Source organism: Aricia agestis, chromosome 6, assembly GCF_905147365.1.
Source record: "Aricia agestis chromosome 6, ilAriAges1.1, whole genome shotgun sequence".
Lineage (NCBI taxonomy): Eukaryota > Metazoa > Arthropoda > Insecta > Lepidoptera > Lycaenidae > Aricia > Aricia agestis.
The window spans coordinates 78,807-96,397 of record NC_056411.1 but is presented as its reverse complement, the minus strand read 5'-3'; the positions used below and the strand labels follow the sequence as shown (position 1 = coordinate 96,397).

General features: G+C 38.3%; 1 long non-coding RNA gene across 1 annotated transcript; it reads left to right on the top strand.

The window, feature by feature from the left end:
• On the top strand, nt 1-1,166 carry LOC121727767. Its single transcript, XR_006035721.1, has 2 exons — nt 1-418; nt 523-1,166. It is a non-coding gene; the product is annotated as an uncharacterized LOC121727767 (long non-coding RNA).
• The last annotated feature ends 16,425 nt before the right edge of the window (nt 1,167-17,591 follow it).

Here is a 17,591-nt window from a genome sequence, read left to right as displayed (position 1 = left end):
TATGACATAGGCTATAATCTGTCATAAAGTGGCATTATAATTGAATTTTTGTCGGTCGCAATTAGTCGCGTTAAAGATCGGAATGGCACCTCAAGTCCACAGTTTGTCTATACTTTCGCGTTTCTACTGGTGGCCATGCTAGGGCTACAGGTAGTACAACCTACGCTACGTATATATGAGCGCGCGGTACTGTTTGTAACATGAGTCCTCATTCATAATAATGCCACCTACATGATGCAATCACTATAATAATGTGAAGACTTTGTTTTAGTATTCATTCTTGCGTCGATAAGCACTGTAATTAGTTACTAACGTCTACATAATTTACAAAACAAAACTTAACTTATATTATAGTTACTCACGTGTACATAATTTACGTATTTTTTGGTAATAGAGTCTTGGACCTGACTACACAACGGTAAGTTGATTTATTATTGATTTAAGTCATTAAAATACATTTAAAAAATAATCGTTAATTCCAAAGATTGCTGATTTGGTGTTAAATATTTTCTTTTTTTACAGATAATGGAACGCGTAGAAGATTTGACTGCTACATCCGAAGACAATGTCTACCGACATGAATATGGGGATACTTTCCAGTATGCTCAAGATCCTTTGGAAGGATTTACTGAAGAGTTTTTAAAAATGAAAGCTCAGCAAAAGCCGAACGCTGAGATTCGGGAACGTCGTCCAGCAAAATTAAGAAAAAAATGTGTTTCTAAAAGTGCACTAAGTAAACTACATAATATCCCAGTTCATTCGTTTGTGGTAAACAGCGTTCCCAAAAAAGGTTTCCGTCTGATAAAGATCTCAGTGTTTGATTTAGATGGATCCCAGCAACATTGTGACAGTATAGACGATGATAATTTTTTGTTATCCGCACAATATGTTGTGAATGAAAACGGTGATGAAATAATGGACCAAACCGAGAAGTTAGTCAGTAATATATCAAAAAAAATATGTAATTACAGTTATACGAGTTGGTTTTAGTTTACTTTGGTATTAAGTATTTGTTTTAGCTGTAGGGTCGCAATAGACTTTAGAATGAATAAGTCGATAAAATTGCAAGATATATAATTTGTATGAAAATAATATAAGTTAGGGTTTGTTTTGTAAATTAATGTGTACGTAATTATTGCTTAAATAAATTGTATGTGTGATGTGAATATATTTGTTTTATTTCTATTTCATTCAACTTTAATTATTTAAATAAAAAGCAATAAATATAAGTTATTTTTTATTGAAAGTGTACATTATTTTCTAAACACCATTTTTTTAAACATAATACATTTTTTAATGCACAATACTTCTTATGAATAAAACAGTTATACGATTCTTCCTTACAATACAGATCGTACAGAATGTTAAATCTTGGAATGTCTTTGTAACTTATATCTACAATATTATTATGATCACACAGTTCTTTCACCCATTTCACTTTCTCTTCACCTTTTACGATAATGTTTCGGTCTTTTAAGTAAGGTTTAATAATTCTTCTGAATTCTCTGTAATCGATATAGCCTTCGCTCCATCGAAACCCTCTATTTCTTTCTAACCACCGAACATTCTTTTTTTCATCATCGGTTAGCGCTGAGAATGGGTATGGTGGTTTAACATAAAATGTATGTGTATGCTGTCGAGTGGCTATACATAATTCTTTTACTAAAAAGTCGTTATTATTATTTTTAAATCCTTGTAAGTCAACGATTATTGTATTACTATTCATGATATTTTCTTAACGATATTACTCAAAGGCTTATACTCAAATATGCAGTCGTTTAAAATCAGACAATATGCAGCTGTCTGATCAGGTATTTCTTGGTCTGTTTCGATTTCTACTCTCACGTCGATTGAGCCTTTTAACGTTTCGTGCTGTCGCGAACAGTCGATAACGAATAAGGGAGCAACGTCTCTGAATTCTTTCAAACTCATCAACGGCTCTGACCGACGTCCGTGATACGACTGTTGAAATCTGGCATACTGTTCGTATAATAAAGTAAATTTGTCTTCTGTAAAACTGACGTTTAATCCCTCATATGGATAGTATGACGAATTTAAAAACACTCTCACATCACGTACGTGACAGTGATCAAACTCCGCCATCGACAATTCACTGTTGTTTTTGCGGTTGGTTTGTAAAGCTAATACAACAAATCGCGGTTTTTCTATTTGAGATGAAGTTTTAATGGACCAAGTATGTTTACGAGTTTTGGGTAATAATGGATACTCGTATAAATCCCAGTTACGATATGCTAATGGAATAGCTCGATCTTTTTCTAATTGTTTTAGTAAATTTATTCTTTCGCGGTCAGATACTTTAATATGAGGTACTCTCCAGATAATTTTACTTATAACAATATCTTCCAAAACTTCTCCTGTTTTCAACTTGATTGCATTAAGGTTAGTGTTACATCTAAGCAACACTAACTCATGTTTGCAGTTAATGATAATTTTTTCATAATCTTCCGCAAATCCTAAAATCTTGTTTAGAGGAATGGATACAGAAAATTCTCCACCACTTGTATTATTTATACCTTCTGGCGACCACCCCCAAACTCGAGCATATTTTGATTCGTTTTCATTTAAGGACAGATAAGACTTTATGGTCGTAGTTACACCTGCGTTTTTTATTTTATCTATTTCTACTCCATTTAATTCATATCTTATGTCTTGAAATAGAAATAACGCTGGATTATTAACGAAATGTACATTTGAAACCTTTTCTTTAGTTGTCCTGTTGTAGACAATTACTTTGCCTTCGATATACAAACTGCTGAGCGAAGGCAGCACATATAGGTCTTGTTGATTGATGGGGATTCGTATTTCATCATTCTTGTTGAAACTTGTTACATACGGTCTGTACGAATGATACTCAAAACTTTCGATGCTGTTGTCGTATGAGGTTTGTTGAGATATGTTTAAAATATTCATTTTATTAAACCAATTAGCTTGAGGTATTCTTTATTGCTTTTGGTAAGCTTCTTTTTTAACTGCTGTCGTGTGTCTTTGTGAGAAGATCTTTTAGGACTGACTTGGACATTTGATATGGCAGGGGTTTTATGAAAATTTATCATTTTTTTCTAAAATGTAAATACAATTGTACCTCTTCACCTCGTAAATTTATTTCTTTGTTATCAGCGTCTAACAGTCGTATATTGATGGAACTAATAGAAGTTTGATTGACTGGAAAATAAATTAAATTTTTTGGTATTTCTATTATTCGATAACCAGGAGGTACATTAGGTACAAATTCGTAAATAATATGGCTTGCTTTTCCGTTCACAAATGAACCACTAACTACATCACATTCAATCCTCACGATAGTTGTTGATAGAATGCTGACAGGATACTGTGAATCAGTGCTTATATTAGCTTTTATTGTTTCCATTCCAAAGCCTAGTATGTTGCCAATTGAATCATCTTTATTAAAATGAACGTCTTTAGAACAAAATATATTTGTTTTCAATGTGTTATTATTGCATCTCAGTTTAAGCAGTGTATTTTTTATGTTAGTTTTCAAATAATCACAAATATCTTGAAGCTCGTAGGACCCTTCAGGAATTTCGATCATTTCATTATCACCGTAATAAAACTTGTTGTTTCGTCCATCAATATTAGGTATAGAGTTGAAAGTTGAAAAGTGCAAAAGACCACATTCATAGTCTCCAAGAAGTTCCAACGTCGGAGAATAGTTTGTCGTCAAAGAGGCTCCGCTCCCGGTTATAGATACAGTGAAAGACATTTTGATACTGACACGTTTATTTATTTTTAATATTATTTAAATGTTTCTTCCAATATTTTTTTAAAAATTTAATACATAGATGACCACAGTTTGTTGTTCCAAATGCTTGATGTCTGTTATAATTATAGTTTATGGGCAAATTATACATATATTTCATCAGTTCTAATGGTGGTTTTAAATTACCAAAGCTATCATAGTATTCTACGTAGCTGTTTTGTTTTACATAGGCTACCCAATGTGTGCCAGGATTCACGTTACTATCTAAATTTACAATTCCACATTCTATTTTTCTAGGTTTTAAAGGCAACTTATCTCTCATGTAAACGCCGCGAAAGTATGGAATATCACTAGCATACTCCAATATGTCTAAATTCGTGAGCGCACGCCTGGGCAGCCGCCTAATTAGTTTTTTGATGGGTTCAAATATAACCCTGCTCCTTTTTTATGAGGTTTAATATATAATCCTTTTCCAAGAGCGACCGCTTCCATCATTCTGTTGTGTCTTTCAGATTCTTGGAGACTCTTTTGTGCCGCTTTAGAATCGTTTACGGCTTTGGCTATACCTGCCGCACCTCCTGCTAATGAACCTAACGCCGACAATCCCGCAAAAATAGGAATAAGCGGTAAAAGTCCACCACATTTTGGAAGTGGAATTATACGTGGTAAACATATTCCTTTCTTTTTGCTGAACAGTTTTTTCGCAGCTGCATACGCATATTTTATAGCAGAGTGATGATCCTTGGATTTAAGTTTTTTTAAATGGGCATGTATTTTTTTAATACCTTTCTTAAATGATTTAATACCACTTCCAGCTCTGATTTTTGTTTTCATAGCATTTTTTACTATCCACGAGGCAATCTTTTCTCCCTTACCAGCATCTTTTGATTTCAACCTCTTCTTTGCCATACTCAAAAGTTCTAAATCAGCTTTACGTCGAGCACTAGGATCTTTATTTATATAAGCAATATCGTGATGCATGCAAGCTTCATCCAATTTGTTAACTCCTCGATCGCCTTGTAGTATTCGTTTTTGAAGTTTCGTCCCAGGACCGCAAAATTGATATCCAGGTAAATGCAACTCAAACGGTAAATGGTCTATCAAGTTATTGATTACACCACTACCTTCCTTCATTGATAAGTATGTATTGTGATATAGCACTGATTATGTGCTTTATATATCTAAATAACTAATTCACTTTTATCTATCCAACTGTTTTCTTCGGCACTCAATCCTAACCACTTCACAAAAAGTTTGTTGCCTTTTTTCTTTAGAACTTTTTCGATAAGATAAATATCAGGAAATTTAGTTTTTTGTAATTCTTTTCCATAAAAACAACCAACAATGTTTTGTTTATGTTTGTCTTGTAATTGATACGTTTGAGGACTAGTTTCGTTGACTTTTATGATGCGAAATATTTCCGTTGACCAATTAGGGGTGTAGCCTTTATAAAAATCTCCTTTGTATTTACTTATACGAACAAAATCGCCAACTCGAAAAGACGATTCTTTGCGTACTTTTTTTGGCTGTTGGCTTTTGATAATATTCAATCGAACTGTATTTTGATTTGAACTGTTAACGTCTATTGGTTTATGTTTTGTAATGCGGTGCAGAGTATTGTTATAATTCTGCACAACGGACTTCAAATTATTTTTATACCATTCATATTTTCCACATAAACTAAATAATTTATAAAGACGTAATTTTATAGTTCTTATCACTCGTTCGACGATAGAAGCTTTTTTTACAGAACATGTGGAATAATGATTTATGTTATAAGTTTTCATTAAATGCTTAAAAGAATCATTATAAAACTCTTTACCTAGATCTGTTTGTAAGTTTTTAGGTTTTCGTGTGGATTCTGATAATATACTGCACATAGCACTTGATACAAATTTTTTAGATTTTGATTTTAACGGTCTAACCCACACGTATTTTGATAAAACATCAATTACTATGAGAACATATTTAAATCCTTTATTAATCGACGAATATTTTTGTAAGTCCACTAGGTCAGCTTGCCATAAATCATCCAGACCTTTAATGACTGTATGTCGACGAGCGAAGTTTCGTCTCGCTCCTTTGTGTAGTTCATTCACTATATCTTGTTTACTCATTCTGAACAGATTTTGCTGCAATCATGTTATCGATTTCTTGTTTTGTGTAGTAGATTTTACTAAAATTTGTAGTAGTAATTTTTTCTAAACTATGAAGAAAGTTTCTGACATTACTTTGGATTTTCATCATTTCATTTTTAAGGGCTTGGACACTTTTATCTACGTATTCTTTATTCACAGCCTCGTCGTCTTTTTCTGGAATTTGCACCCCTTTTAATTTCGATGACTTTAAATCGAATTCCCCTGTATCGGACCTTACCAATGTATCGCTAAGAATTTCAGAAAATTCAGATAATCGTAAACGCTTATGAACGTGATGACCAAATTTGTCTATATTCATTGCCGTCTTGCTGGGTTCTGCAGTGTAATAGAACTGCTAAATTTTCCTGATGGCAGCCTTATATATTTCATTTTTTTAATGATACCAGCTTCCTTCATTTCTTCAAGTATGGCATTAACTTCATTATCTAATCCCGTATTACCAGCTGCCCGAGATGCAAGTAATATTTTTAGTCTCTCAACTAACTCATTAGGATCATTCCAGTATACTAAATCAGTGTCTTTCTTAACTTCTTTCAAAATGTTGATTCCTTCACCTCGCTGAAGACTTTCTACGCTACTGGTATTATTTCTAGCGAATTTAAATAGTGGCTTTATCACGTGAGTATATTTGAACCCTTTATTACCATTTATTTGGTTCGATGGTTTCCAGTTACGTTTATGTGCATTTGTGTCGATGAGTAGCAATTTATAATTTTGTAAGTCTTCCTCTGTAATAATATCTAAATTAGGTTTTTTTTTGTACAACAATTCTGCCAGACCAGAAGTTTTTTTTAAAGAGCGGCTTCTAATTTTCAGAACTTTTCCATCATCATGTAAACGGGTTTTGCCTAGCCAAAGTTTTCCTCGTTCACTTCTTACTCCATATGGTATATCTTCTTTCAGCGCTTCAGACGATACAGACCAAGACAAAGAATCGTTTGCGATACTCGGTGATGATTGAATAGATTTAAATGAGTTCTCATGGATATCATTATCCTCAGAAGGTGATGTAGTAAGCGTTTTGTCAGGTGTTTTAGAACTAAAGTCGTCATTATCTGAATTTTCTTCATCATCAAGATCCGTCTCAGATTCTTCAAATTTTTCATGTGAACGATTTGAAGATTCTTCCACGTCTTCTTCATGACGTTTTTTTTCAGTTTTGCTTGCTAATAATTTTAGCGGACTGACGATCGGTTGAAATATCGTCTCCAGTGCCATGTCATTTGTGTTTTTAGTATTTTTTATCATTTCTACCTTTCTTTTCACTGCAGACGCTGATTTCACAATTTGTTCCTTAAGATTCCGCTCCATGTTAAGAATTCTACTCTGATTGATGTCTCAAGTTATACTACTACGTAGTGGGGTACGTATAAGCTTTATAGAATAAATTAATCCACTATTATAAATGTATCAAATTTCATTCTGTAACAACCATTATTTCGTTCACAATCCTTATTGATTACCACATAACTGTATGGTTTACTCCACACAGTTGAACACATTTCACGGAATTGCGACCACGTCATATCAGACCCTACATGTTCATCGTAGATGTGTCTTAGATTAATCTCGTCTTGTTTAAACAATATGATGAGATTGGCATTATCTCTTACTAGTTGTTTCGGTATTTTAGTATAAGTTTGGTTAAGATAAAAGCAATCAATATTTTTGTGACGACCCATAGCAAAATAATCACGTATATTATTTTGATTTTCGCATGCAACATCGTCAAATATTATGATAGAATTAGGTAAGGCTTCTTGTGGACTTAAAATTTCACTGTTATGATTATACTTGTGATACGATGTATCCTCAACTTTTTCCAATACTTTTTCTAAAAAGACGTATTTAGGTTGATACAAAGACTTTGAATACACATAAAGGTTTCTGAATCGTGGACCATTCGGGTGTAGTAACAAACTGATTACTAAATTTGTTTTCCCACAGTTTGAGGGACCACAAACAATACTGCGAATGGTATTTGGTAGTAAATTTCCATGTCGCTTAACTTCATTTTTAACTGCAGGACAGACACATTCTAATTTAAGTGATTCTTTTTGTTTCAGAAATTTCATATCTGTTTAATCCAATCGACCACTGTGATTAGTGGATTATGACAAAATGATAATCATGCAGTGTGTTGACTCATATAAACAGATAGCTTCAAACATACGAAATTCAATGTTCCTATAATAGCTCTCTAGATTTTTCAGCCGTCCAATCATCGATGAGAAGCGATTTTTGATCACTTGATGCATGAACGAACAGAAGTTATTGGGTATTCTGACACACCGAAGAGAGCGAGGGCGCGAGCGAACAGAGGTGCATGTCATGAGCGTGTCATTTCATTTACCATCAGTTGATGCATAAACGTAAGTGGCACACTGACACACCAAAGTGAGCGAGGGCGCGAGCGGACAGAGGTGCATAAACGAACAGGAATTATTGGGCATTCTGTCCCACCTCCACCAAAGTGAGCTCGCGCGCGAGCGAACGGAGGTGGGACAGAATGCCCAATAACTCCCTACTTACATGGCCATTGTGAAATAATGTCTATAATGTCAGAGGGAATGCAAGGTGCCATAAACATTGATTCGCTGCGTCCTTTAATATTTGCACAAATGTTCTTACCATAATCAGATATTGGATTTATTTTATCGACGAAATAATTGTTAAATGTATTGGCGATTTGATCTGGGTTAATTATTGTATAAGATTTATTAATTAATTTAGTAATATAATCGGAATGTTTAATTTTATTTTTATTTATTATTTACCAAGTAGTTTTATTTATATTTTTTGTTGCTTTTATTTTATAATTATTTTGAGATCGCTGTGTTAGTCTTACTATTTTTTTAAGTATTGCGCTAGATCGGAGATATTTCGACTTATTTTGGCTGTTTGGGCTCAACCTATATTTCCAAAGAAGTTTTCGTTTATTTTTACTACATTTCTTTATGCCTTTAGATACCCACTTTGGCTTGTTTATGGTCTTTACAGATGTTAACTTTAACGGGAAGCATAAATCATAAAACAGCTTCAAATCGTCAAAAAAAGTGTCATAAGCTACATTGGGGTCATTTTTTTTCATATAGAGCACTAAATGACAGACTAGATATACAATTTTTAAAATTGATTATGTTTTCTTTGCTAAAATTCTGGACTTACAGTTCGTTTCAATGTTATGTATAAAGTTGTCTATACAAGGTTTTCTTTGTAATCTAGTCGGACTGTTCAATTCTAATTTAAATTTATAGTTTAAAAGAAGGCATTCAAGATCAAATGTTACATTATTTTTAGTCAAAATATTTATATTAAAATCACCAGCTATAATAACATTGTATTTATCGGATTTTTTACTTAATAATTTCAATAGTATTTCAAACTTGTCAAAAAATTCCTTTATTTTATTAGATTTAGGTACTCTGTATAAACTGGAGCAGGCAATGGAAGACTCGAGACGACGCTTCCGCAAGAGACGTGGCAGCGAAGTCGACGAGGATTCCGATAAAGGAAAAGGCCCGGCCCCCCCGAGGCACACCAAACGCGGTAGGGGCAGGCCGCCCACTACTGGACAATACGTTGGTCTCCATCAGACCAAGATGGAGAAAACGGCTGTCGTGAAAAGGGAGGAGCGAAAGGCCGAGCAGGCTGAGGCCGAACGGCTTATTTCGAAGAAGGCACGGGAGCAACGGTCACACCGGCTGTCGGATGCTTCCATGTACACGGATGTGACAATGGCTGAGGAGGAACAGGTTACTTCGGCAAAGCTGGGCTCTACTATCAGCAAGAGCTTGGAGGTCATCACGACATTGGCCGCCAAGTCGAAGAACCTTAGCGGTCCCTTCGTAAAGCATCTGAAAGATGCTACGAAGGCTATTCGTGAGGCGACCGGAGAACTTCTTCAGCGATCCATGACGGAGGAAACGCGAGCACTGGAGCAGGCCAATAAACATCTCTCCAGGGAGCTCGCCGATGTTAAGGCCGAACTCGCGACTCTCAGGCGCGAACTTCACAAGGTGCGACCACAGACTGTCCCGGCAACTCCCCCTCTCGAGGAAATGCTGGAGCGCGCTATCCGAGAGGCAGTTGCACTCTCAAGTGCACGTCTAGACGCGCGGCTGGAGGGACTGGAGGCCCGGCTCCTACCGGAGCCCCGATTACGTCCGCCTCTCGCCGCGGATAAAAAGAAGACCAAAGCGGCGCCTTCTATCACACCAGCAGGACCACCTGTAATAAGAGAGAAAGGGGAAACGGCGTCAACACCATCGGAACCATCAGTGTCTACACTGATGCCTCCGACGATTCCCGGCCCGGCCCCAAAAAGGCTAAGAAAAAGAAGAGGAAGTCTGCGGCCGCCGTCGAAGCGTCAGCCGCAAGACGCGACGCGGCCCCAGCAGCGGAAACATCACAACCCGCCTCCACTTCAGAATGGACACAGGTTGTTAAAAGGAGAAAGGCGACAAGGAAGAAGAGTGAAGAGAAGCTACAAAAGAGAGGGAAAAAGAGGAGCGGAAGGAAGAAATAAAAGCTCCGCGCACCAAAATCTGCGGCCGTAGTAATCACGCTGCAGCCGGACGCGGAGAAGAGAGGCGTCTCCTATAAAGACGTTCTTGAGAGGGCAAAGGCGCGCTTAAACCTGCCGGCGCTCGAAATTCCGGCAGTTAAGTTCAAGACGGCCGTGACCGGGGCTCGTTTGTACGAAGTCCCTGGCGCGGCCTGCCAGGAGAAGGCCGATACCCTCGCGAGGAGGTTAAAGGAGATCCTTGGAGATGAAGACGTCCGTATCTCTCGTCCACAAAAGTGTGCTGAATTGTGAGTATCAGGCATGGACGACACAGCCTCCGCGCCAGAGATCGCAGCTGCCATTGCACGACTGGGCAGTTGCCGCGTCGATGACGTTAAAGTTGGCGAGATTCGTCGGGACCGAAGTGGCCGTGGTTCGGCCTGGGTAAAATGCCCGGTTGAGGCCGCAAAATTGGTAACAGCTCCCGGCACTAAAGTATACGTGGGCTGGACCGTGGTACGCGTGACTCTTCTGGCCGCTCGCACCATGAGGTGCTACCGGTGTCATCAAGAGGGCCACACACGAGCGACGTGCTCATCAGAGACGGACTTCAGCGGATTATGTTTCCGCTGTGGCCAATCCGGACACCAGTCGGGACAGTGCGGTAACCCGCCCCACTGCGCGTTGTGCGCATCAAGCGGGAAGCCAGCGGACCATACTGTGGGGAGCAAACCTTGCACAAAGTCTGCTCTCACCAGGAAGAGAAACGGTTCTAAAAAGAGCCAAGAGCCCAAGAAGCGCGCCACACCATCTACGGCGGCTTCTGGTGCTGGAGCGGTCCCGATGGAGGCCCAATAACGGCCACTTTACGTTTTCTTCAGGGAAACCTGAACCACTGCGCTCGAGCGCAAGACTTGTGGACTCAGGAAACCCTGGAGAGGAGAACTGACGTCGCAGTTATTGCTGAGCCATACCGGGTACTAGCGAGGGACGATTGGTTCGGAGACGCCGAATCAACAGTCGCCGTAGCCCTCGGCCCCAATATCGTGCCTCCACCTCGGGGGAATACGACACGGGGTCATGGTTTTGTCGCTGTCGGTCTGGGAGCCCTCACCGTTGTGGGGGTGTATTTCTCCCCCAATAGACCACTGGCAGAGTTCGAGGACTTCCTGCTCCACCTTACCGCCTGTATAGAGGGGTCAACTTCTCCTGTTGTTGTTGCCGGGGACTTCAACGCAAAGTCCACGCTGTGGGGTTCTCCGGCGATGAGTGCAAGAGGCCGCGTGGTCGAAGACTGGATGAACACAACCGGTCTGGTGTTGGCAAATCGTGGTGCGGTCAGCACGTGCGTCCGCCCTCAGGGCGAGTCGATTGTCGACCTCACTTTCGTCAGCGCTTCGATCGCTCAACGCATCAAGGATTGGCAGGTCCTGCGTCACACCGAGACTCTCTCGGACCACCGATACATCAGCTTCGTCGTCTCTGCTAGCTCGACGGAGCTGGGTCACCCGATTCCATCCCGTGGCGGCCCAAAGTGGTCCTTGAAACGTTTGGACCGCGACCTGCTTGAGGAGGCGGCAATAGTGGCGTCGTGTCCGCCTCTCCCGTCGGAAGATGTAGACTAATGCGCGGAATGGCTGAACGAGGCGGCACACAACATCTGTGACGCCTCAATGCCCCGCGTAAGTTCGGCTAGGCCTCGGTGCCAGAGCTACTGGTGGCGCCCTGAGCTCGCACAACTCCGAGAGGCATGTGTGGCGGCCCGACGCGCGACGTCGCTACCAACGATACCGCAGACGGCGGAACAGGAGTGAGGAGGAGGAGGGAATCCTCTACGAGGGCTACCGCGTGGCGAGACGTGAACTGCGCGAGTCCATCAAAAACGCAAAAAAGCGGGCCTGGGATGAGTTCCTTGAAACATTGAACCAGGATCCGTGGGGCAAGCCATATAAATGGGTCAGGCAGAAGCTTCGCCCGGCTGCCCCACCACTCACCCAGAATATGTCATCGGAGCTTCGTAGCACCATCATCTCGGCCCTGTTTCCATCTAGGGCCGAGTGGTCGCCGCCAACCATGGCGCCTCGCGCTGCGGATTCAGAGGTCGAAGAGGAAGTGCCGCCCGTGACCGCAGGGGAACTGGCAGCTGCGGTCGCTAAAATGGCCCAAAAGAACAGGGCCCCCGGCCTTGACGGGGTACCAGGACGAGTGTGGGTGCTTTCCATGAAGCACATGGAGGAGCGGGTGCTCACCGTTTTCACCAGATGTCTGGTACAGGGTCGAGTACCCCGCAGGTGGAAAACCGGCAAACTCGTCCTGCTGAGGAAGCACGGGCGGCCAGAGGACCAGCCGTCTGGTTATCGGCCAATTGTGTTGATCGACGAGATTTGTAAGACCTTCGAGAGGGTCATAGTGGCGCGTCTTAACCGCCACCTTGAGGACGTTGTCCCGAATCTGAGCAACGCTCAGTACGGCTTTAGATCTCGTCGATCGACCATTGATGCGGTGGCCCGACTCCGGCAAATCACGGAGGAGGAGGTTTCCCGGGGTGGGGTAGTGCTGGTTGTCTCGTTAGACATCAGCAATGCCTTCAACACCCTGCCCTGGGCAACAATCAACGAGGCGCTCAAGTACCACGGCGTGCCAAAGTACATGCGTAGGACGATTCGGAGCTACTTGTCGGAGCGCTCCGTCAAATACCCCACCGAAGACGGCACCTGGGAGGAACATGAAGTTGATTGCGGCGTCCCACAGGGCTCTTCTCTTGGGCCGGGCCTGTGGGACATCGGTTTCGATTATGTCCTCCGAGGCGCCAACCTCCCCGGCGCAGAGAAGATCGCATATGCGGACGACACATACTTCTGGCAGTTCTCTACAGAAAAGTCCCTTTTTTTATCAAAATACACGAGCCGCCACGATTTGCGTCAGCTCTGCCAAAGAATGAAGCTAATTTATAATTTTCCAAATATAATAAATTTTCTGAACCAGCCCTTAGAAAATGTTCAGTAATGCAAAGTATATCTACAGAAATGTTGTTATCACAAAGTTCCTCTAGGCAAATCGTTAAATCACAAGATTTATTTAAAAGACCTGCTATATTTTGATGCAGTATATTTATGGTATGATTACAGAAATAACCGTTCACTATCGCTATTATTGTCAGAATTCGAATAGTCGGCAAAGCGGTAGTAATCAATGTAATACTGCAAGTTGTTAAAAACATTTTTCATTCCATAGTTGTTAAGTACACCATTATATTTGGAAAACATTGAGCTGTCATATGACAAGTCATAATTTGTATCAAACAATAAAGCATGATTATGTGTGTCGACATCAAGATAGAGCAAATTACAAAAGTTTTCGATTCTCCAATTGAACATTGTTCCATATCCAAAGCATTTAAACGTCGGTGCGCAGATAATTATATTGGTATGGTTTAAAGGTAGTAACGTCATTCGTATTTGTTTTATTATTTCAAAATAATTGTTTGTTTCGCCAAAATCTTCCTCTTCAATCATAATAACACAGTAATCGTCTAAAGTGTAGTTTGTTAGTTTAAACTTAAGATTTTTAATAAGATGTAGTATTCCGCCGCCTGGTGAGAGATAATGACAGATTTGTTGGATAGGGAATGTATCTCTTGCCATGGATAAAATATTGTTCAACTTATTGCTCGTAAGTAGCAAAACATATTTTATTTTGATGTTTTTGTTTTTGATAATTTCTTTCATTGTTCTAATTCCACAGGATTGTTTGAAGTAGGTGTTATTGTTTCTAATTGGGCCTTATTTTTACATAACTTATATTTAAAAAACGTTTTATAATTTATTTTACAAATGAATTAAATTTTTCATTGTTTTCATTGTTATTTTAACTTAATTTAATGAATTATTGAAAGTTAATGAATTGTATCATTATTTTATTTTTTCTTAATTTTAAATCTGTATTTTATTGCAAAAGCATTTTTATAGATGATTTTATGTATCTTATTTTTATTTCTAATTGTGTTTACCGTTTACTTTTTAATGTAATTGCATGCTGTGACCAATTGTAATTAGTTATTGCATGTAGCGTGTATTTTTAAATGTCTAAACCTAATGTTGTAATTCATGCAAAACTGTTTTTGGTCCTAAATAAATAAATAAATATGCATCTAGTAAAAAACGGTTCTTTCAATATTACAAACAGACACTCCAATTTTATTTTTATGTAGTATGTATAGAGTATAGATGTATAGATTTACACCTCGACGTTGATTTCATTATTTCGCATGAATTCGCACCTGTGTTATGCCTTGTGCAGACACATTTACACACAATCTAGGTACTTCATATGGCAATAAGTAAGAACAATAATTATTGTATGTAGTATAATTTGCAGGTTTCACTAATACTCGTGGGAGGGGGGGGGGGGGGGTGCGAGGTGCGGTGCAGGGTGCGGGGCGCGCGGTGAGGGTTTCCCGGTAATGGAACAGCCATTAACCACTCGATACCGGGTGGTCGTCTTACCGGCCTCGACGCTGATCGCCGCATTGTTCGCCGCACCGAACCCTCCCGCCGGGACTTGTATGACTGAGACTTATCGACCACACCGAACGACATGCTATAATAGTTAAGTATGCCATAATAGTATTATGTGGAACATACATTTAAAGATAATACTGTATATAGTTCACTGTGAAAGTAGCAGCGCTGAAAGAACAATTTTTTTTACTTTTTTTGTGGAAACTTCATAACGCTCAGGCGCTTGCCCATACAAATCGCCATTTGTATGGGCAAGCCCCGCATAAATATTTGTTTATGTCCAGGCTGTATCCCGAGAACCGCTTTTAGCTAGACTTCTGTCACAGATGGTGTTTTGGTGGTCCGCGGTACCCACAATTCGCCTAACAATCCTGCATCGCGCTATCAAAATTTCGGAGAACGGCAAGATAATAAACAACGTCTGAAGTGACGTCAGTGGGCTTCGGCCTGGCCGAGCATGCTATCTCGCTCGCCGCTCGGTCGGAAGATCTTCCTTTTCGGCCGCCACTCACATCGTTAGTGTATATTTTGTATTGGGCGATTCCGCTAGAGACGACCCTTGACACGAATTTTTAAATTGCTGTCATTTGTTTCATTTTTTTATTGAATTATAAATAATGTATATTTACTAGCAAAAGAACTTTTATCAGTAAAAATTTAATTTTGAATGATTTATAACATTCTGAAGTGATATCATCTAATGGCGCGAGAAAAACTGCTTATGCCACACATGATTATTTTTTACTACAAATCACTAGCTCGAAGTTGAATTTCACTACATAATATTGACTGTATAACATAAGTTTATATTTCTGAGAAAAAAAAATCAACAATTTTGAATTAGTTTTCAAACATTGCTAAACAAAAGTTGCAATTGTTGCACCCGCGATAAAGAAAGTACAAAAGTTTAGTTTTCTCGCTAAAATAAATTGTTAATAATTTGAAACTTTGTAAAAGTAAGAAGAATTGAGAGGGAAATAGGAATTAATCATTGGAATAAACTATTTTATGGTTTTTAATGAAAAAACAGTACCTTAAAAGTGGTTGCACCCGCGATCGAAGCAGTATAATTGCAAAAGCAACAATTTATTTTTTGACTATTATAGTAATTTTCGTCATATTTAATATTATTAAGGTAAACAATAACGTTAAATTATATTTGTTATCAATACTTCTCATGTAATTACAAGATTTATAAAAAATTCAATAGAGTCACATCGTGTTTTATATTTTTAGATATATTTCATGTATTACATAACAGATGTTTCAAATGATGATTCATCTTGTTTTATTTTTAAACATTTTAGAAGACATGCTACAAATGACATAAAAAAATCATATAATTTAATATTTTTCTTTGAAAAAAATATATTTTTACTTATCATTTTCCCATATTCTTTTAAATAATAGATATTAATTTTGAATTTAATGTTTGCTGTAGTTCGGTTTTATAGCAATACATCGAAAAACGTTTGCCTAATTTACATTATTAAATTATTTTAGTGATTTAGACGATTTATTTTCTCAGATCGATAAATGACTGATAAAAAAAAAATAACAAAATTTTAAGTAGTATTATTACAACTTACTATTAATATTATGTATTGCATATCAAAAATGTAGAAATTAGTGGCAGACTTATGAGTAAATTCAATTTCTTTAGACTTGTTGCACCCGCGATCATGGAAATTGTTAATAATTCCTAGTACTAATAAATTAAATTAATTGTATCTTGTTAAATCATTTCTTTGTCTTATACACTTTTGAAATATGGGTTAATAAATTACTAAAAGTTTCACAATTAACAGTATTCTCAAATGAACTCGTCCGAGTTGTTAATGGAGGGCCGATTTGGTTGCACCCGCGATAGTACTTCAAACATATTTTGTGGCTTTTCTTAGATTTAATTATAGTTCTCATTTACAAATCATGATTAAACTAGTTAAAATGTATCCCTTCAGAAGATAATTTATTAATAAATATGTTTTATTTTGTCAGTAGGACGCTTTAAGTGCGTCAAAATGTTGCACCCGCGATAATGGAATCGCCCTATTGCCATTATATAAATAAATAAATAAAATAAATAAAAATTGTTTTATTTCCGAATAGATTTGTAACAAATACTTTCAGAACGTTGATGCTAATGGTGCCTACCACCGGTTCGGGAACTATCCCGGCGAGAAGAACCGGCGTAAGAAACTCGCACGGGGTCCCACTTTTTACCAAAAAATGTGAGAAAAAAATTATTATTTTTTAAATAAAATTTACAATTCTAACTTAAAATTATACAATGTCAACATCCATACATAATTGTAAGTCATAATATAATAATGTAGAAGTAGCCTTGCAAGGAGCCATCCTACTCCCAAGATGTGCCATCGTTTATGAAATCATTGACCTTGTAATAGGCTTTGGCACACAAACGTTCTTTGACTACTTTTTTAAATTTATTAATCGAAAAATTTTTAACGTTTTCTGGGATTTTATTGTACAGGCGTATACATTGACCTTTAAATGATTTACTAACTTTACTAAGTCTGATCATCGGCAAATCCAGCTTGTGCTTATTTCTGGTGTTCCTACAATGAATGTCACTTTTAGCTTTAAATTTACTTATATTTTTTCTAACATATATTACATTATCCAAAATGTATTGAGAAGCAACA